Here is a 23,067-nt window from a genome sequence, read left to right on the forward strand (position 1 = left end):
GCGCTCCGGTCCAGGCCAGGGAGGCACTGTGCCCCTACACCACGACTCAGTTGAGAGTCCCAGCTCGCCCAACAGGCTCAGGCACCGCTGTTGTCCGGCGCTCCCCCCAGATGGGCAGGGTCGCGCTGCCCCCTTCGTGCCGCTGAGAGGGCGCACGTATGCTGTGGTCCCAATCTACCGCTCCTTTGTCCCCTCGTCAAGCGGCGGCGGCCATTTCGTCGTCCGTCGAGGTCTCGCCACCAGTGCTTCATTCGGCTCTTAAGTACCAGTGCGCACTACGAACCCGTGTAAAAATGTGTCCTCGCTTGCAGCCGGACTTCATGTACACAGTCTTCTCAATCTTCGCCAAATCACAGCGGCCCTTGCGCGGTATCAGTCGGATTATGTACGGATCAGCGGGAGCTCCCGTACAGGCACGTCTTTTCACATGGCTTCCAAGCAACGTTAGTTCACATTCTTACAATAGGGTCTTCACTGCAGTGTCTAGATTGTGAAACAACATTTCATTGCCACTATGCGACAAAGACATGCCATTCGCCTTGAAAAGGTGCATGTATCATGAATCAATCTTCTCATTCTCACAGGAGAACATCCCAGCAGCACTCAAGAAGTCAGACATGCTTCTGTTGATGAGACCCCTTCCGACCTGTGGCTGGCGACAGCAAACATTGGAATCCTTCCACACTATTCTCGGGGGTATACATGAGAAAAGCACCTTGGCAGCAGGAAAAATGTCCTGCACTGCTTTCATCGTAATCTTCAGTTGACGGAACGCACACGAACAAGGCATGTAACCCATAAAGCACAATTGCAACATGTACAGTTGACGAAGAGGCCATGCGTCGACATTCTACAAGCATTCCGCCGAAACGTCTTGCTTCCACACTGCACCACAAAATGTCCACTCCCTCCAAACCGAAATTGCCAGACAAGTCTTTTTGGAGGGCATAGACGCACAGATCTTCCACAAAGCCATCACCCACGATGAAAACTATGCATCTTGCCATGTTTGTCAGCTGCAGTACACAAAGTAATGGGAAAAGTGAATGCCGCCCTTTCCTGTGACGTACACCCTGAGCACCTGATTGGCCAAAATCGATAGTCCCAGTTTCATTGGCCAGCATGCTGAGATGCACAGAATGTGACACGTGCCCTTCTTCAAGTACTGCGAGGGCCATGCCCCAGTAAAGCAGGAGTAGTCCTTCTTCCTATTGGCATGCTTTCCTGTGACGCACACCCTGAGCACGACCTGATAGGACAATCGCTACATTCCCATTTCCATAGGGCAGCATGGTGAGAAGTGCCGAATGTGGCACGTGCAGGTTCCCAAGTCGTCGAGGGCCGGGCCCGAGAGAAGCAGGAGTCCCTCTTCCTATTGCTGCACACCCTAAGTTTCTGATTGGACAATCCCCATACTTCAATTTTCTTGGCTGCTACCTGAAAAATCCCTGGATGTGGCTTGTGTACTGCGTGCAGGCGTGGTGGGGAATAACTAGCAACCAGTGTAGGGGGAGTTAGTGTTAAGGGGCGACTCTTACAAGAGCCTGTTGTTTTTTTTAATGCTTCTACAGAAACACCTTTTTTTCAGTTTTTATTAGCTATTCTGTTTCTTATGGTCACATTTGTACAATAAACTTCACTGCATCCTGTAGACGAGCAAACAAAACTGCATTGCCAATGGGTGACAATAAAATGCCATTTTCTTGGAAAACCTCTGCACGTGCACAACTAACGAGGTCATTGTTGCAGAAGAACATTTAACGAGCGGACAAAAAAGTGTACATGCTTCTATTGATGATACACCTTCCTGCGTCTGGCTCAGAGCAACATCTGGGAGCATTGGGCCATACGCTCAGTGGTATTATGGATGAGAAAAGGAACTTGGCAGTGGGAAAAAGTGTCTGCACCACATCCAGGAATATGGCAGGTAACCCATATGCATGCCGCCGTAATGGATGACGATAACATGTACTACTGGAAAAGTGGCTAGGTCTTTGCAAAGTGCATACATATTGGTGAAATTGCACTCATACACTGCGTTGCACGATTCTTCCACTCCTTGCAAACCAAAATTGCAGTCAAAGTGTCTTTGCAGGGCATAGTTGTGCAGATCCATGACAAAGGGATCACCTACAGTGAACACAATGCGGGTCGCCATGTCAACCATGTCAACCACCCTCAGTACGCAGAGTATAATGTACAACAGTTTCACCTCCCCTTCCTGATAACCACACCCACACTACCTGATTGGCTAATCCCCACACTGCTATGGCAATTGGACAAGGTGGTGTAAAGGGCAGATTTTAGCATCTGCGCCTCCCAAAGTAGCACAAGGTCCGCACCCCTGTGAAGAAGGAGTAGTCCTTCTTCCCTTTGCACTATCTTCTGTGCAGCTCTACATTGGGTGATGAGTAAATAGGCACACAGGCATCCACCACTCGCATCAAAGCCGTCATCATCCAACACTGTCACTTCTGTACAGTTGAAACAGTTGAAATGTACCGTAACACATTTACAGTACAAATGTCGTGCCATTCCAAAGCACGTCCACTACACAGTTCGATGAAAGTATGCACGATTGCTCCATCCACATAAATCCACATATCCAACGAGCATGTGGCACGTGCACTCCTGAAAATACCGCATAATCCACTACCTTTTTTTTTTTTCACATGCGTGCAAGCAACTCTTTTTGTATTTTCTCTTTATATGCATTTCTGTTTGCCTCTCCTCACATTTTCACCACATTCTGGTCAATGCTTCTTGGACTGTGCAAAAGAAAACGGCATTGCCAATATCGTTCAAATAAATGCCATTTCTACGGAACCACTGTATATTTTGCGACCTCATGATGTCATAGTGGGTGGAAAACATGCCAGCAGTCTGCATAAACTCACGCATAATTCTGTTTATATCACACCTTCCAACCTCTGGATGGGGACAAATTACACTGTCATGGACCCATACTCCTCTTGGTGTTATGCATACGAAAACGACCTTGGCAGTAGGAAAAATACACATTACTGCGGTCAGCAACCCCTTCAAGTGACATATTAATTGACCACATGACATGTAACCCAAATGTTACTTCCATAGTGCACTACGACAACTCAATGTTCATGATGGACGCCACGTATCTGTACAGGCGAACCATGCCGCCGAAACTGCAGTCACCCTTACAGGCCCAGAAAGCGTCCACTCCTTCCAACACGAAATCACCAGCAACACCTCTTAGCACACAACACCTGTGAAGATGACGCACAAAGGTATCACCCACGAAAGTTACTGTGCGTCTGTGCATGTCGACCTCCCTCACGACACAGTATTGGGACAAAATGGTACCGCCCCTTCCTATGAATCACGCCTTAAACTCGTAATTGCCTATTTCCCACAATTCCATTTCCCTTCCACCCTGTTCATAATGGCAGGATGTGCACATGCGCTTTCCCATCTACAGTGAGATCCACGGCCCAGTAAAGCTCAGACAATACTTCTTCTCTTTGGACAGTCATGTTTTGCAGCACTCCCCCATTGGGTGCTGTCAAATTTTCAAACAGGCATGCAGCAATCACATACAAAACCTCTGCATTGCACACTGTGATTTCTATACACCACTGTATATTTACCCTTTAACACTCTCATTACACGTTCCGTTTGATTGCAAAGCTACTCCACCAGAACCTCTGCTAAACAATGCACGATTGCAGCATCCACAAAGATCCTAATACGCACCCAGCACACCTTTGGCCATGCACACAACATTGCAGCCCTTTCCACACACATACAACACTGTACATCCAAGGAAGCGACCATGTGGGCAACTAACATTATGCATAAACGTAACATACATAGCGGCACTTCTACCCAACTCCCCCACACCATAAAACACCCATTCACGAAAACATGTCACACTTAGCACAATCCACAAACATACCACATCCTGCACCACCCCTATGCACTGCCATTCACAAAGTATTGTGTCACTGGCAACCTATGCACAACAGCTTCACAACATTGGGCCTACCTCAATAAATCCGCACACAGCAGAGTAACCAACCACATATATGGTGCACTTCAACCAAATCCACTTTCATACTCTTATTATGTACACACTGCACCCTATGGCCACACTGCACAACGTCTCAGTGCACCATCTCCGGCCGCACACCATATGCTGTAGCATGTTGCAAGTATCACCACAACCATGGAATGCACAATGCACGATTTGCAACTCACTTGTGGTGCTGTAGCATGTCCTCCACACCCATTCTCCAAAGATCAACACCCTGTGCCTAATGCACTGTCAAACCTGCATTGCTCCAGTGGGAGTGCTCCTTGCACACATTCCCCACACTGTAATGCAACCATGCATGTCAGCATGTCACCAACTACCACTATGCACATACACACCACTGGCACCAGCACTCCTAACCAACCTCCACACTGCAATGGACATGCAAAGTGTAACATGCAACAGTTACCAAAATGTATAAACATTACACTGTCTCCGGCACCCCTATGCCCTTTCATTCACATACTATTGTCTTACCCACTTCCACTCACAAAGTATTGTGCCACTGCCAACTTAACCACACAATGTTAACAACATTGCCCATACTGCAAGCATTGTGCACACAGCACACTATCCAAGCACATATAAGCTGCCCTTCAACCATACCCTCTACCATACTGACAGTATGAAAACAGTGCACCCAGTGTCTACACTGCGTGCCTTTTCACTGCAGCATGTTCAACCACAGCACACCACCATGGAGCTATGCAGCAACAAATTCCCACAGTTACCATAAGGTACAAATAAAACACTCTCTGCTACATCCCTGTGCACCTTCAATCACATACTAGGGGTGTACCCACTTCCATTCACAAAATATTGTGCCACTGCCAACCTATCCACATTCTGTTTGAAACACTGGCCTATAACAGCAGAAATGTGCTCCACAACCATTCCTTACATGTCAACACCCTCTAACTGATGCACATTGAAAAATGCATTAGTGCCGTGGGTGTCCTCAAGGCCTAGGCTCTCGGCCATGCACCCAATAGTCTAGGCCTTCAACACACCCACAGCAACGTAATACCACCATGAATGTCACCATGTCAGCAACTACGACAATCCACATACACACCACTGCCACCAGTACTCCTACCCAACCGGTACACAACTATGGCGCTATGCAGCAAAAAATTGCAACAGTTAACATAAGGACCATGTGGGCAGCTATTATGCAGTAAGGTAACATACGTAGATAGCGGCACTTCACCCCAACGCCCCCACACCATGAAACACCCATTCACGAAAACAGGTCGCAATTTCCAGACTCCACAATCATACCACAGCCTCCACCATCCCAATCCACAGCCATTCACAAAGTATTGTATCACTACCCACAACATTTTCACAACATTGGGCCTACTTCAAGATAGCTGCACACAGTATAGGCCTTGAACACACCCAAAGTAACGTCATGCCACCATGCATGTCACTATCTACGACCATCCACACACACACCACTGCCACCGGCACTCCTACCCAACCTGCGCACCGCCACGCAGCTATGCCGCAACACATTTCAACAATTAACATAATGTACTAACAAAAAACTTGTGTCACTACCCACAACATTTTCACAACATTGGGCCTACTTCAACAAATCTGCACACAGCATAGGCCTTGAACACACCCACAGCAACGTCATGCCACCATGCATGTCACCATGTCACCAACTACGACCATCCACACACACACCACTACCACCAGCACTCCTACCCAACTTGCGCACTGCCATGCAGCTATGCAGCAACAAATTCCAACAACAAATTCCAACAGTTAACATAATGTAGAAACACAACACTCTCTCCTGCACCCCTGTGCACTTTCATTCACATACTATGGGCGTACCCACTTCCATTCACAAACTACTGTGTCACCGTCAACCTACCCACATTCTGTTCACAACACTGGCCCTACTAAAACCATTGTGCACAGACACTATGCAAGCACCACCCTCTACCGAATGCAGAATCAAACATGGGTTCCTGCAGTGGGTAAGTTTGCAGCCCTACGCTCTTGAGTGCATGCCCTACATCCTAAGGCCTACGACCTTCGGCCATGCACCCAATAGTGTAATCCTTCCACAGACCCACTGCACCTTCATTCACCCATGCATGCCACCATGTGCCCAAATACCGCATTCCATCAGTAGCACACAGCCACCCCTGCTCCCACCCAACCTATGTCATGTGCAAATCACTCTTCTGCAATTCACCTGCCACCACTCAGCATGAAAAGAGCTCACTGCAAACAGGTAGTGCCAGAAGCTATGGGGCTGTTACGACAGCTGCCTCCCATCACCACACAAAGTACTCACCTACATATGTCACATGAACCACTTCTCCCTCCCCCACCCGTTCCCTCCCTTATTGCCGCCAACACATTCCGGTCGGTACATTTTCCAGACACTTCCGCCGCCGCACTGTCCTCCGATACACCATGGCGGCTTTCCCAAAAAATGTGGATGCACACCACACTTCCCTCCAGCAAACCACCGGCCGCGTCCAAACTTCTCTGACACTTTCAGGCCCAAGCGCCAGCTCCTGCTGCAAATTTGGTGAAAATCCGTCCAGCCCTTCAGGCTGTAGCCGTGCGCAAATGTATTCCCCATTCAGTCTATGGGGGGAACAAATGCTTTTGGAACCCCCCTATAACTTTGCCCCCCCACACAAAACCTCAGCCAACTTGGCAAATAAACTGTGAGCCGCCCATGTACTTTTTCTGCAAAGTTTGGTGAGGATGCCTCCAGGGGGAGCAAAGCCTGCCGAAAAAGTGCTCTTTTTATGAGTTTAGCAACTTAACCATAACTACACGGCCGCTACTGCGGGCTGTGTAATATATATATATATATATATATATATATAAAAGTATATATATATATTCTCACCAGTATGGCAGTGAAGCAAGGATCCTAGTGTAATAGACTTACTGCAGCAGAACCATTATTAATTTCCTCCCCTGTTGCTGCAACCACCAGAATCACTTGGGCCAACTGGAGATCTTCAAGAGGAGGGGTAGAAGATTAACATAGGAGAAGCACAACAGTAGGGGGGGGACTTTTTAATTTTGGAAACATCACAGTTGGTAACATGTATTTGTTTTTATCCATGCAACATATTCTTTCTACAGCCTTGTTATGCTTTATAATGTGATGTTATTCTAAGTCATGTTCTGTCCTTTTACACTATGCCATGACACAAATCCAGGGCCCACAATTTGCACACAGTTGCCCAGAGCCCCACCTTTGTCACATCAAAGAAAGTACTTTATATTCTGATTAGTGCACTTTGCACATTAACGGCCGGAAAATGATTATCTACTCCACTGATTCATCTGTTTGGTAGTTTTGTAACTTGGTTGGTTATTCGTTGTGTCTGCGATATGGATGAAGTGGTATTAATTACTGGATTTGATAATACAGGTATTTGAATTTCGGTGGAGTTCGACTTTGTGATTTATGGTATTCAGGTCAGGTTAGTGATTCTATATTTACTCCATGGTAAATTAAACAATTGGGTCTGATAAAGTGTTCATTTAGTGTTATTATTTTTCATAGGTAGATAATCCCCTATCATCTGAAGGAGTCATATCCGAAACACGTAGTTGCTTTGACATTCACATCAATCAATAACTCGTTCATTTATCTCTCATTCTTAGACTGTTTGATCTCATTCAATTATTATGTTTGGCCGAATGCCATATTCTTTCATGAACATATAAATGTCAGGGATCCACGTCCTTCTACGGCCCATACATCATGCTCCTCTCATCAGATCAACCCATAGACTCAGGCACACAAGGAGTAAAGTCCCTTTTATGTCCCACTCCCAGCTTCATTTTCTGTCCACGCCCAAGTTCAGGCATCATCACTTTTCCATACGGTTTCCACACCACAAGGACCAGAGTTCTGTGCTTTTCCGCAGGAAGGGACGCTACGGCCCGGATTGGAGGTTGCCATGGTGCTTGACAACGCGGTCGCAGCGTCTATGATGGCCCACGCCGCTCCGTGGTCACGTGTTGCAGTATGGTGACATTTAAGCACCTCCTACCGGTGCACAGTGCTTCTGAATTTTCTAAAGTATTGAATCCTGTTTCTTACTGTTTTTTTTTGTCTTTTAGTCTTTTGCTTACCTGGTCTTTGAACTTGCCTTCGTCTGGATTACTTGTTCTATCCCTTGTCTGATTTGTTCGCTCGATCTTGTTCTGTCTTCATCCTGCCGTCCCAGAAAGGTTTACTGGACTGCCTTGCATCATCCAAGTCGGCTTTGTTTGCAGTGTGCCTATCGACTTTGTTCTCGACCCGGAACGTTAACTGGAATTGCTTTGATTTTGCCCTACCTTCTTCATTGACCGTGCTCTTGTTACTCATTGGTATCTACTGACTCGGAATCGTCCCCTGGATTGTTTTTGGACTTGGTTTACTTCCACTTACCCGGACCAGCCATCAACTGGAGTCAGAGCACCCCGCAGATTGTTACACACGGACTGGTGACTTCTGTTGTGTGTTTTCAATCCCGTTAGGTGTCCTCGTGTCGGAGGGTGAGCTTCTGGACTAGAGACATTCCTTTAGGCATCCTCGTTTCATCGGGTACAGTCGAAAGGGGTTGCTCCGGTTCTGCTACCTGCTGCTCTACGTTTTCATCAGGGAATTTCCATTTTATATTACTCCGGATTCCACGGTAAGAGATTTTCCTCTATTCTGTCCTGATACACACACTCACAGTTCAAGTTGAATTTCTCTGGCTAACAGGGTACATTTCTTACAGTGTCATCACAGCCCATCAGGAAGAAAGACTAGCAACAGCCATATCGCAATTGGTTTTGGCAGTGCTATCTTATTATTAAGGTTAGTGCTGAAACAATACAGTCATGACATCAATTGTGGAACTACGCAGGATTAATTAGTGTCATTCTTCCTGTAGGTCTATCTGCGTGTTCCGGCTGCTGTTTTCCTGTGTTCGCGGGATCCATTCTTTCAAAGAATAGATCCTGCTGTCTGCTTTTGGCATTCAGACAGTGGGGGTCATTACGAGGTTGGAGGTAAGGGATTACCGGCACCGGTAAGGGTGCTGATGCCGGTAATCCCTTACCTCCGTATTCCGAGTTCCCTTTGCGGGGACTTCCTTGCCTCCTGCTTTTAGCAGGAGTTAAGTACGGGACACGCAAAGGTACCTCGGAGGTAATTACGGTACCGTAATTTACGGTGCCATAATTACCTCCTTCCCCATTCCCATTGAGCCCTATGGGGCAGAAATGGGAATGCGGAAGGGCAAAAGGTGAATGGGGAATTACCGGTCCCTCCAACCCTGGAATGGACTGGTAATTACTCCATTCAGCATGCCGGATTTGGGACAGTTTCAGAGGCAACCATGGAGCTTATTACTCTATGGTTAGCTCCAAACCCGGAATGAGGCCCAGTAGGTTATAGTGTTGGGAAGAATCCGTCGGCTACACTACGAGGGCAAGTAGCGGCAGATTCTGACAATGAAGCACTATTATCCACAAAAATCTTGTTTGATACCGTTTTTTATGACATTTGGAATTAATTTTGTTATAATATTTTGAACACTCCTGTCTGAATTTATTTGACCACTTTTTGTAAAATATTTTCAGTAATAAACATGTTATGAACTTCATGTATTGAATACCAAATACTATGGGGGATCCCTTTAGAGTGACTGGGTTCCCAGGTGGGCGTGTCTGTGCCCATTTTATACCATAAATCACATCAGTAGAATCGCAGGTCAATTCATAGTTCCGTCAAATTTATGGGTGATTGATTGTGTCACCCCTATTATATTATGACACAGTTTAAAATGATTATGAGGGGCTGGCTGCCCAGGAGGCAGGTGTTAGGCACTCTGTCACTCATCCACACACGCCCCAGAACACTGCTAGCATTTCCGCTACACCTTCCTCTCACTCGCACAACATTTCCAGGTTATGAGACTCACGTGCTTTGGTTGCCCCGCAGGACCGATTACCGCGTGCCAGGTGCAATATGCAGGCCCGCCTGCATCCCTTTTTGCACTGGCAGTTGCCATGGAGATCGCACACTAGGAGGATCGGCAGAACGCTTCCGCATCGCCCAGCTGATTCTACCAGGTCACGTGGTGCTTGGCGTCCGTCACATGACAGCAGTACGTGTCACGTGATCAGGAAGCGCCCAATACAAAACGTTTGATTCCTGAAAAAGTCCTCGCTTCTCAGCTGTCTTCTGGACCCTGTTTGGCGTTACGTCTTGTTTAGCTTCCTGGAAATACCTCGACCTCGAATTACTCACCTGGACTTCTTTGGATTTTCCTTTTGCTTGTCACCTTGGAACTGTTACCTCATTGCCGACTCTTGGACCGTCCTTCACACTGCACTTGGATTTCCCTTGGACTCTTGAAAATACTTTGGCTACGTTTTTGTTCTCTGGCAGTTACGCTACGCAACCAAACCCTTCGCTCAGGTGGATTAGCCTGCGACCACACGCAGCACTGGTCCCTGCAGGACTTGGGGCTGCCTCGCACTTGAGTCTCGAATCACCACTAGGTTTATCGCATTCTGACCCATTGGATAGGTAAGATCCTTTTCACTTGTTACACTCTGCATTGCATTACTGTTATTGCCCGGTACTTAATATCGTTTTTCCTACAGCGGCTTTGTGGTTCTCGAGGCTCCGTGGATCCAGGCAGCGACATCTCCCACCTGTGGCACCAAAGGTCGCACAGGGAGTACTTTTGGTTTCCCTGTGCGTCACTTGAGAACGGAGGTATCTTCTGTCTACACGACTCTCAAGTCAGAACAGCAGGCAGGCATGGCATCTTCTAATGGGCATCTATATTAGATGCCCAGTAAAATGCCACCCAGGTTGACATTGCATTTGTTACTGGCCAATGACAGCTGCCCAGTAGAAAATGCCATGCCTGGCCCCTGGGGCCCCCAGCAAATCATTAGTTACGAATGCGATTATGTGTGCTTGCAAGGTGCTGGGGCGGAAGGGGTCAGACAGGCATGACATTTTTCACTGGGCCATGATAGATGCCCAGTAAAACATGCCATGCCTGCTCCCTGGTTCCCCCAATGCCTCGCACGTACATATAATCACATTAGTTATGAATGTGATTATGTGTGCATGCAGGGCGCTGGGGGCACAGGGGACAGGCAGGCATGGCATTTTTTAATGGCCATCTAGGATAGATGGCCATTAAAAAATGCCAAGAAAGTTCCCAAAAATGTGGGAACTCGCGTCCCCTGCACGCTATCATAAGCCAAGGAAAGCCAAAGAATTCTTGAAAAGGTGTAAACCTGTGGTGTGTAATATATGGTAAGTAATATAGTATGTGTGAAGTAATTCCTATAGGCTTTCATTGTCACAGGTAGACTTGATTTAATATAAAACCCAACGTTTTTCGAAAATACAACCAAACTTGAATGGGCGCTTATATTATTTTCTCTTATTAAATTGCTGCATTCCTAAGGAACTGTACCCCTGAAGAAGAGATTGTATTCTCGAAACGCGTTCGGTTTTATATTAAATCAAGTCTACCTGTGACAACGGAAGCGTATTGGAATTACTTCACGAATACTATATAACTTAACATACATTTCACATGTATTTCTTTGAGACCACATGTTTATAACTGTTCAAGAATTCTTTGGCTTTAGTTGGCTTATGGTACTGTGCAGGGGACGCGAGTTCCCACATCTTTGGGAACTTTCTTTGGCTTCTATAGGTACTCCATGTGCCAGGACACATGTGTTTTCTCCCTTACCTTTAAGTCTATCTACTATTACTGAACTCTTTCAAATGACTTTTTTTCCTCATAAACAACACCTATGAGATGTGCATTGTGTTTTTATTCAGTAATAAATGCCAGGCAGGCATGGAATATTTTACTGGGCTACGACAGATGCCCAGTAAAAAATGCCATGCCTGCCTCCTGGCCAGCCCCAGCACCTCGCATTCATTATGAGTGTGATAATGTGTGCTTGCGAGGTGCTGGGGGACCCAGGCGGGCTGGCAGTCGTAGGACAGCTATCCGTCACTCACACTTATCTGAGGATTTAATAAGCTTTAGAGTTAACCATTCACTGGTTAATACACTGATAACCTGAATAAAGCAGCACTGAAATTTCTAAAACAGTACCAACCAGGCTTACTTTCCACTTGCTTTTAATGTTCATAATTTTGTGCAAACATTATGCTCCCCATTGTAGGACAAATGAGATTTATGAAATACATATTTACTTATGTGATCATATATGCATAGTATAATCTCAAACCTCACACCCTTTGTGTCCAATCCCATGTGTCCTTGTGCATCACAAGAATTGCATTTGAATTTGTATATTGGCAGTTAAAATCGGGATGATGACTTTTAAATACAAAGGACAGTAACATGAGAGTGCATGTATTTTGCAGAGCAATTTTAATGTACCCTTAAAGTGGTGTTTCTGATGTACGACTGCAAGCAGGTGAAATGTGCTGTTAAAATGGGCAACTTTCAAATAATATTTAAATCGGTGAGGTCCTTCTTCAGGCTCTGTGGATGGACGCAGTAGACTTTGAACCTGTTGGCCTGGAAGCCAACTGCTGTTTAACGACACAGAGCAGCGGGTTTTTAAGGAATCACGGTGCCACCCTCAAGTACTCTTCACCTCCTCCAGCAAATAGCCAGCAGGCCTTTGTTTGGCACCTGACATTCTGTATGGCAGTCGCTGAGAGGGGAGGACCTTTCCCCCTCTACCCATTGTGAGTTGTACCTCTTCACCTCCTCCAGCAAATAGCCAGCAGGCCTTGTTTGACATTCTGTATGGCAGTCGCTGAGAGGGGAGGACCTTTCCCCCTCTGCTCATTGTGAGTTTTACCTGCATACCTCACTACCACACAATGACCATCTGGCATTACGAGGAGTGGCTGGTGGTGTGTAAACAAGCATGATCAAACTAGGACTTACCCTGAACATTAAAGTAAGGCAACGTGGACAGGTATGCATACTTGGCCAGGGGCATATGCATTGTATTGTAATTGTCATTTGTATAGCGCCTTTCACCATTGGTATGGTCTCAACGCGCTGTAGGTTGAACGCCCTTGTGGGACAGAAGTCCAGGTATGGGAAATTCACCAGAGGAGTTTAGACCAGGTTTATGCATTTTAGCCAATACGAAGGTAGGTAGGAGTGGCCAAGTCCCTGTTAGCCACCCATGTTGAGCTGGCATGTGTATGGGTGCTTAGAAGTAGTCTAGAGAGTATGCGTGAACATGAGAATCATTATTTGTGCAGTGTGAAGGTATCAAGAAGCAAGCTCATACAACTAAATAAAACGTGGGTCATAAACCTTTATTCAAATAAGATAAGGTTGGGGAAATGCTTAACTTGCCCTATGCTAATGTGGGATTTCCCTACCTAACTATAACTAAGGAGAGTCTTTGTTAGGAAGTACAAAGCAAATATCTGTCTGTCCAAAACCTCTACTTGCTCTTACAACTAATTGAATATAATGTGGGTATTACCCAATTTGTTCAAATGTAATTGATAGTATGGTAAATCTGGCCTAATTCGGCAGTACAATTTGATCGCATACATTCGGTCAAATTTGATAATCAATACCGAACATGGAGAGCAGAAGTTGCGGCGGGTGTCCCCTGCTCCACATGTTCGGTAGTGATTGCCTTGTATGGTAGCGGGGGTTTCCCCCGCTTCCTGAGGACTGGAGGTTGGAAAAAAAAGGGAAAAGCAGACCCTGCGACGTCAGATCCGACCCGCGTAAAAGGGGCAGAACTGATGCTGCAGGGTCAGAAGGAAGCGGCAAAGCAAAAGGTAAGTGGGGTGATGTACTGGGGGACAGGGGATCAAAGATTTGCTGGATTTGGCTGCGTCAGAATTGCATTTTCAGCGAAATTGACGACATCAATTATGCTGCGAAGAATTCTGCCACAGTCAAATCACGTACATCCATAATGTGTAGGGATGTCAGCATCAAAATAAGAAGTTTTCAAATAAAATTTCAGAGCTTCTTCCAGCTCTTTATTGGAAAAGGGGTTTTCCCTTCTTCAAGATTCAGGATAGTTCACTTTGTCAAAAAGAAGGGTTCCCTTCCCCATGCTTCCGAGTCTCTCAATGTTGCAAAAAACCAGTAAAATTCCTTGGGATACTTCTCAGCTTTTCTGGAAGCTTTACATTTCATCAATTTCACCAATGTCACAAAAGTTCAGTTCAACAATATAAAATCACCCAAGATTCTTCTTGACAGTCAAACACAAGTTTATGGGTGAATTATGTGACTTTTCCTTTCGGTGGGTGTACTCAGTCTAGACACAGTTGTCGGACCTCACGGTCCACCAATTACAGGTCATGCAACCGACACCCTTTACTTGCTTCTTCTTCACAGTGTGGGAAACTTGAGGGTATTCTCACTCCTACTCCCCTTGGATCCACTGCTCGGGTGGCCAGGGAAAGACCATTTCTCTTGGATTCCGACCCTAGGGGTGGAGAAGTGAGGGAGGATCACCTGGGTGGATGGTCCTTGGGCACTGGGGGTGTGGTACACACAGCCGAGACATGGTATCCCCCTTATCTTGTGAAAGACCAACCTAACCCTCCCCCGACCTTTATGTGATACTATAAAGCAGTTCCCCTAATTTCTCCACATATGACACTTGACAGTACTGAGACGAGGAAGAGGGGACTAAGAGGAGTGAACACTATACCATTTCACCACTCTAGTACTGGGAAGAAGAAGATGCTGCAGAGTGTTTAAAGGTCAGACATGTCACCTAAATCAAATACGGGCAGACCCAATTGAGAGAGCACACCTGCAACCAGTTAATTGGTTGCAAGTTTTTAAAACGAGAGGCAGAGAACACCAAAGGGAGCAACGGTGAGGCCTGTGAGGGAGAGACCAGCAGGGGACCCTTGATTCAAGGAGGCAGCCGTGGTGGGACATCAGAAGGAGCCATGATGCCTACATATATCGCAGAGGACTTGCGGGACCCAGGAGGAGCGGGCGTGTCATTGCCGCAAGTCTGGGAGTCTCTGTGATACTGAGCAAGCAGCAGGAGCTGCAGGAACAGCAGGAGAAGAAAGGATACTGCCCACATCCGGGACGAATCAATCAAGTGGCCGCCGTGCAGAAGCAAACCCCTGGCCGACGAGATGGGCTCGTAGCGGTAGGTTTCCCGTCTCCAGAAGTGCAGAGGAAGCATCAGAAACCGCTGAGAGGAGACGCCTGAAGCCGGTGAGTGTCAGGGAGGATGCTCGCACTGTGGCACTCCTATTGGACCAAAATTAGGTAACCGTCTGTGAAACTAAGCAAAACAGATGCACATTGAATGCCGAACTGAATGGGAACTTAAAATTTAGCAAAACAAACGCAAATTTAATACCAAACTCAATGGGAACTTTAAATTAAGAAAAACAAGTGCATCTGGAATACTGAACATATTGACTAACACATTGATTGAAACCTTGCAAGTAAACATAGTGAATATTAAATGGAGTAAAACCTTATGGGCAGAGCAGATTACTGAGAATCATCCAGGTGCCCATGTTAAAATGAATGCAGAAAAAGGGGCGCAAGTGTGACAGAGCACCATACAAAGGTGCGGAATGAACAAAAAACCCTCAAGGAGAATTTTTAAAAGTGAATGCAGTACGGCAAGGCCAAAGACTGGCAAGAGGTGTGTGACACGTGATGGCAGAGTCAGCAGGCTGACAAATAGAAGGTGGAGGAGTGGAAATCAGCATATAAAGCCAAGAGGCCAATAAAGAGGAACTAAGAAATGGTGACTTGGTGCACAGGAGCCTGTGCCAAAGAACCTGTGTGGGCTGAAGAGCCCAGGGATCCTAGTTGCCCGGCCTGTGATGGGTGGCCGTGTGGTCGATCAACTACGCCTAGAACAGCGAGACCTGAATGCTGAAAACAAAAGACATTGTGAAACAAGCCAAGGAGAGCACTGTAAGTGAACTGGTGAGGCAAGCCAGAAGGAGGGTCAGGTGGACCCTAAATTGTGTGAACCCTTTTGAAGAGACTGAAGCATGTGAGCCCTGAGGATTGTTGGGAGCTGTATTGCCTTGAGCTTGAGAAAGGTAATCTTGAGACTTTTTTGTGGAACTTTCTTGCACTTGGGGAAAGTGAGCTAGAAGACAGCTGGGAGCTGGAAGAAGCTCAGAACTTTAAGCTGATCACTATGTCTGTTGTTATTAACATCTCTACACACAGTTTTGCTTTAGTTGTGAGGGCAAGTGTAGGCTTTGGACATGGACAGACTATTAAGTTGAACTTGTTGACTCTGACTTTCTTTAGTTTTATTCAGGTAGCGAAATCCCACCTTAGCAGAAGGCAGGTTAGACCTTCTACCATCCTAACATTTGATTTAATAAACTAATTTATTTTGAACTTAAGGACTGTTGTCTGTGTCTTACTTCATGATGCCTTCACAACAATTACACTGCCACTGTTTCAGTTTTACAGTGGTATTGGGTTTTCCCCTTGGTACTCTCTCAAGACTTGGTTTGCCTCGTTTGATATGATATGATATATTAATTGTATCACGCTCATACACAAGTGTTTCAGGTTTCAGATTTTGTATACTTTCAAATATTCTTAAAGCTTTTTTCACTGGTTATTCTTTTAGTTTGCACAGTTGTTTGCATTCTCATGGCACTCACCAGTGCTTGTTTTCTCCAGTTTACACAATTTACAGTTCCTTTGTATCACGGAACATCGTCAACTGTTTGCAATTAAAATCGGGTTTAATCACACTTGCTTTCTCTTGGTTCAGTAGTCAAAACATAAGGCTTCTTTTCATTCCATTAAAATACATTGCATAACTTGCCATCAAATTGCAAGTTTACTTTCCTGCTGGGAATTTGCACCTGGCTCACGGGTGTTTCCCCCCTTCTCAAATACTTCAATTTCTTCTGCCCTTTCTGGGCCTTCTCAATTTCATCTGATTCATAGTTCGGTATTCACAAATCCTTCTATTCACTTTTCTTAGTCCTCACGTCATAGCCTTCAACTTATCGTATTGTCAAAAGTCTTTCGTTTAAGCTGGACTGGCATTCACAGTGCCTACGGTCCCTCGCTCACTCAAGAGGGATCCACCCTACACAGAGCACACGGTTTACCCCAGAGTGTCCCAGAGTCCTTCAAACTCCCTTTACCCACCAGGTACGCTGTCTCTCGGTACTGCTTTACGCATTGGTAGGCTCTCTGCCTGTCGCTGCTTCCGGCTTGGCACGCCATGGTTACAGGATCTCCGCCGCCTTGGTTGAATAGAGAAGGAGTCCCATTGACTCCTGGAGGGTTGCAGACCAGTTCTGCCAACGTCGACCTTCTCTGCATCCGCTGCAGTGACTGTTCAGCTCCTGGATGCTTCGGGCACGCATCTCCATGGTCTCTCCTCAGGCTTCTCCTGTTCGATAGGCAATTTCCTTAGCATCACCTGAGCCGGGCAATTTATACCGCCCTCAAATCCCCATGTGCAGGCAATGTAACGGTCATGGCACTTGGCATCCCTCTTCTTCATCCAAGTGCCAGAGTGGTGTTTGTGCATATCTGTGTTAATAAAGAGACGATGTATAACTCTGGGTTGTCTCTTTCTCATCTCAATACCTGACTGGGGTATATTAGGAGAGCGATTTCTGGAATAATAGGGTCAAGCTTGATAATACCCTATACCGGCTTGGGGGGTGTTTGATTCCTCATGAATGGGAAATGGGGGATACAGCGTCTCACCCAAGGTTGCCTCATCGCCACTCCCCAAGTCTTCTCCAGTCAAGTGATGCTCCCTCACATATTCGCCCCCAGGGTCAGGATCCAAAAGCAATGGCCTTTCCCAGGGGGATATGTTGGGGAAAGAAGTGAGGACCCCCCTCACACTGCTCACAGCAGATAGACCGATTTCTTTTTATTGTGGGGGATAGCTGCAGTCTTATTGCAGATGTTTCTTAGAGTAGTGTATGGTAGCAGATGCGTGCAGGTGGGTGGCAGTGCCTTCAGCTAGTTTCCATAAGCACGCAGTGTGATATGTACCCCTGTGTCTTGGCTCGTTTTTTGGTTGCATAGATGCAGCTGAGTTTAAAAGGTTGCGAATTCAAAGTGTGGCTAAATTCTACACATTGGCTCTATGAAATTCACCTAATATAATACATTGTTTACACTCTGAAGTTCAGCTACATTGAATACATTGGCTATTCTCTAGAATGTGACTGGTTTCAATACATTGGCTACACTCTAGAAGGCACAGCTAACTTTAAAAACAGGGGCTAACTCAAATGTCTCACTAAATTAAAAAGCAGTGGCTAACTCAAATATGCAGCTAAATTCAAAACAAAAGCTGCATCCTAATGCACATCTAATTTTAAAAACATTGAGGAGGGCACCTGGATTCAATATGATGGCTAACTTCAGAGTGCAGCAAGTTTTAAAGCAGCGGCAAACTACAGAGGTCACCTGGATTCACCAAGGTGGCTACCTTCAGAGTGCAGAAAACTTTAAAGCAGTGACAAACTACATACAAACTACAGAGATCACCTGGATTCAACACAATGGTAGCACCACAGTTAAGTTAAATGGTCACAATATTGTAGTGGCATGATTTCGGAAATACAACACTGGCTGTACTCCAAGATCCTGCGACCTTATTGTTGCAGTAGAATGGCTTTGCAGGGTGCCCAGGGGCAACAGGTAAGAGTGCTGCCCAAGGGAGCTTCCCTTTGCCTTTGGTCCTTGGGCAGCTGCCCGGTGCTATCGGTCAAACAGGCTTCCTGGAAAACCTGACCAATCACAGTAGGGGTAGGCAGGAGCTGGGGAGAGTAAGAAGTGAAAAACAGACACCAGAGTGTGCTGGAGCCGAATGGGGGAAGACTGAGAAGGCAGAGAATGGAATGTGGCCTCTAATGGGTCCTTCCCTTACCGGAAGGATGGAGGGTGCTGAGGGCTATCACGAGGGCTTCTCTTGGAGAAGAGTAATGCCATGCACAGACTGTGTGCATGGGCTTCCTGGAAAGCCTGACCAATCACAGTAGGTGTGAACCAGAGAGGGGAGGGGCAGCAGCAGAGCAGGGAAAGCAGGTAAAAACCAACAACAGAGGGTGCTGGAGCCAACTGGGGAGAATGGAGTGTGGCCACAATGGCAAATTATGGAGCACAGCAGTATTCAACACAATGGCAAACTTCAGAGAGCAGCAGGATTCAACACAATGGTTAACTCTGGAGCATAGCAGGATTCAACCCAATAGCTAACTTCAGAGAGCAGCAGAGTACAACACATTGGCAAGGTTTGGAGCATAGGAAGATTTAATACAGTGGCAAAATCAAGTGGTAGTAATACAGTAGTGGCAGGGTTTCAGAGGCACAGCATTGGCTGGGCTCCAAACTCTTGCCACCTTATCTAGTTGTTGCAGTAGGTGGCTTGGCAGGGCTCCCAGACCGAACAGATGCAAACAGGAAGTGGATGTGCCCCAGGGAGGTGGCCTTAGCCTTATGTCCTCCGCCGGCTGCCCTGGGACTCACAGTTAAATGTGTTTCCTCATTGAGAGGGCCAATCACGGGGGCGTGGGCAGGAGTGGAGCTGGGAGAAGGACTGGGGAGAAGGACTGGGGAGAAGGACTGGTGGAAGGATCAGGGGGAGATGGATGCACAGAGCACCGGTGGAGTGAGAAAATAAATTAAATGGCTGCCCGAAGTGGATCTTGGCCGCTCACCCAAGATGGAAGTCCCCTGCAAAGTAGCAGGAAGACCAGGCAAACAAGGCTGCCGCTCTCACGTGCATGATGCAAAAACAAATCACAAATATATACATTCAACAGTAGGTCCACTTACGATGCATTAGTCTATTTAACCAGGTAAGTATTCAGATCCAGTTAAAATAAATAAAACCAACCCAATGACAATTCCCTTTCACTTAAGCCCAACCCTTAGATGCATGGGGCCTAGTGCCCAAAAGTCGCAGGGTCCAAGACCAGTTTCTCTAAGGTATCCAGTCCCAAGACTAGCCCAGATTCAACGTCCAAAAATGGTAAGTAGAGAGAGAGCTAGGAGAGAAAAGACTTTGCACCCAATGTTATCCTATGGAGGACAGGGTATGCCAGGAATAGTTGTGTTTATTTACCGCCTGACTCTGATTTACCCAGGTCACAGGATGGATCGCCTGGGGGTTGCTCGGGACACGATCTTCTGTCCTTTGTTGGGTTGAGGGGTGCTTAGGGGTTGCAGGGTCAAGTGATTCTTCTGGTCGGGTCCAACTTCAAGCTGCAATTCTAAAGGATGAAGAATGCAGACTTTTGCAGTGCAGACCACTTCAGGACAATTCACAGGACGCAGGATATATTAACATAAGCTATTAATTGAATCACTTACGGAGCGGCAGATAAGACACAGTGCGATTAAATGATTTGCCCAGGATGACATAGTTAGGTTGAATGGTGAAACCGGGATGTGGACAGTTTAAGCAACTGAACACATCTTCCCAGGTTTAGTTGATATAGATATGTATTAAGATTTTGCTTTGCATTTCATGTGCTTAAATAATACTTTATAGCAATGCCTTGGAAGCAAACCACATTACATAATAAACTAGCCTTTCACAATAAACTAACGTTACACTATATATGATATGATATGATATGGCATTTGTAACGCGCCTATACACAAGTGTTTCATAATCATAGCAATATGATATGGCTTTAGTCCTAGATGGACAGTCACAATGGCATCATGCAGATGAATGTGGGCCTTACAAATCCCCCTTGGGTTGTACAGCCTTAGTCATTATTTCATAAAGCATGCAACATTATGCACCCTTCTCACTTCTGATTACCCTCATTCACATTTTGTAATGGACAAAAGTCCTGCTAATTATCCCCTTCCCTCCCATCATTGTCTAATGGCTCCCATTGTAATGCTCTGTTGATGCAGGGGTCTAACCTCTCTCGCTGGCTATTCAACCAATACCTGGCACTCCTGGCCCACTGCATAGCTGCTCTCTGCCCCAACTTTCAATGCTACGCAGATGGCACTCATCTCATCTTCAGGCTACCCGCGGCCTCCTCCTCTACTTCCCTCATCTCGGACTGTCTGTCTGCTATCCAGGAGTGGTGTGCCGCCAATGACCTCTGCCTTAATGCCAGTAAGACTGAGATTCTCCTCATCGGCACTCCTGCTCCCTCCTTTCCTGTAGCTCTCTGGCCGGCCTCCCGTGGCCCCCTCCCTGTTCCCACCTGCAAGGCTAAAAATCTCGGGGTCATCTTCGACTCTACACTCTCCTTCTCTCCTCACATCTCTGACGTCTCTAAGAAGTCACGCTACCAGCTGCACCTCCTCAGAGGTATTCTTCCTTTCCTCTCCTTCCCCCAGAAGCTCACTGTCTGCAGAGCTCTGGTTCTCTCCAGCCTCGACTATTGCAACAGCCTCTTCCTAAATCTGCCTGCTTCTATTCTCCGCCCTCTGCAACTTATCCAGAACAGGACTGCGAGACTTGTCCTTGGCCTCAAGCCCAGGGATCTATCTCTCCAGTACTGAAATCTCTGCACTGGCTCCCTGTGGCTGCGAGGATTAAGTGTAAAACCCTCTGCATCGTCCGCAAGGCTTTCTGGGGCCTGGAGCCTCAATACCTTCAACTCTCTCTTCCTAGATACCTTCCTTCTCGAGCTCTTCGCTCATCTGTCTCCCAATTCCCTCAGGGTCAGTCGCTTCTCCAAGCAACGAGTTGGTAGTAGATCTCTTTCTTCGGCTGAGGCCTCCCTCTGGAACAGCCTCCCTGAAACTTGAGGAGAATCGTCTTTGGTTCCGGAAGCACCTCAAAACCTTTCTCTTTGCGTCTGCTTTTCCTCCTCCTCTTCCTTGCTGATTTCCTGGCTGACCCTGAAACTGCACTGGGTACCTGGTCTACCTCTGACCTCGGGCCCAGGTCCACTCCCCGCCAGTCGTACTCCTGCACTGCCTTCCTGGCAAGCCCCGCACTTGGTGACTGTTTTCTGTATCCCTACGGTCCCACTCCAGCACTTGACACCGGACGTCTCCACTTACCCTTTCACTTGCCCCCTGCTGGCCGTACTTTTTACTTATTGTTTATTTATTGTCTTATCCCATGTACTGCACTGTCCTCTCCCCCTTCCCCCGCGCACTTCTCCTCCTTCCCCTTCCCATGCACTTGCGTGATCTGAATGACACATTACCTAGTAGGATCGCTGTCGGTCTTCCCTCTGTTCCCCCTCCCTTGCCTTGTTGCGCTTTGAAACACTTGTGTATAGGCGCGTTATAAGTGCCATATCATATCATATCATAACGTGTTAGGTCCCCTGAAGAGCTGCTCTGCTGCCGGGACCTCACTTACACACGAAAGTATGAGCCCTTGAAAGGATGAATCAACAGAGTGGGTCCTGCATCCTGCAGAGGCAACCCCCCCTCACAGTTATCCCATATGTGGAATTGTATCAATCTGTGCCAATTGGAGCCTTGTGGAATTTGCAACGCCATTTAGCCGTATGCGCTAAGTGCAAGATCGCACCCAGGCATCTTGGCACTAAAAAGTGTGTCTTTCATTATGCAAACACATATTTTCAAGAGTTCCAGATGAAGCATGTGTAGATTTGCAAATGTCAAGTGTGCGTGGGCGTAATTTTAGGGGGGTGCGGGGATGTTAATCCCCCCTAACTTTCATGGCACACCATTTTGTCCCCATTCATTTGGCTGGGACACCTTTTAAACAGATGTCATGCCCCCCCCCCAACTTTTTCAGAAAAGTTACTCCACTGCAAGTGTGAACAGTTGGAGAATATGGAAAAGGCAATATGCAGCATTGGCCCGTTGTGCAGAATTGTCAGTGTGGTGTGTGTTGCTGGAGGGAAATTGGTCATGGGAAATTGCAAAGTGTGCAGTTGGCCAGTTTAGTGATCGTGATCTCTAATTCCCTAACCAATCCTCCATTTCTTCACTACCTTTTCAGCTTCCACCCTCCCACATGTTTATCCAGCGCATTTCGGTGACGTGCCACATTTCTGG

This window comes from Ambystoma mexicanum, chromosome 6p (genome assembly GCF_040938575.1).
Source record: "Ambystoma mexicanum isolate Mex_15411 chromosome 6p, UKY_AmexF1_1, whole genome shotgun sequence".
Lineage (NCBI taxonomy): Eukaryota > Metazoa > Chordata > Amphibia > Caudata > Ambystomatidae > Ambystoma > Ambystoma mexicanum.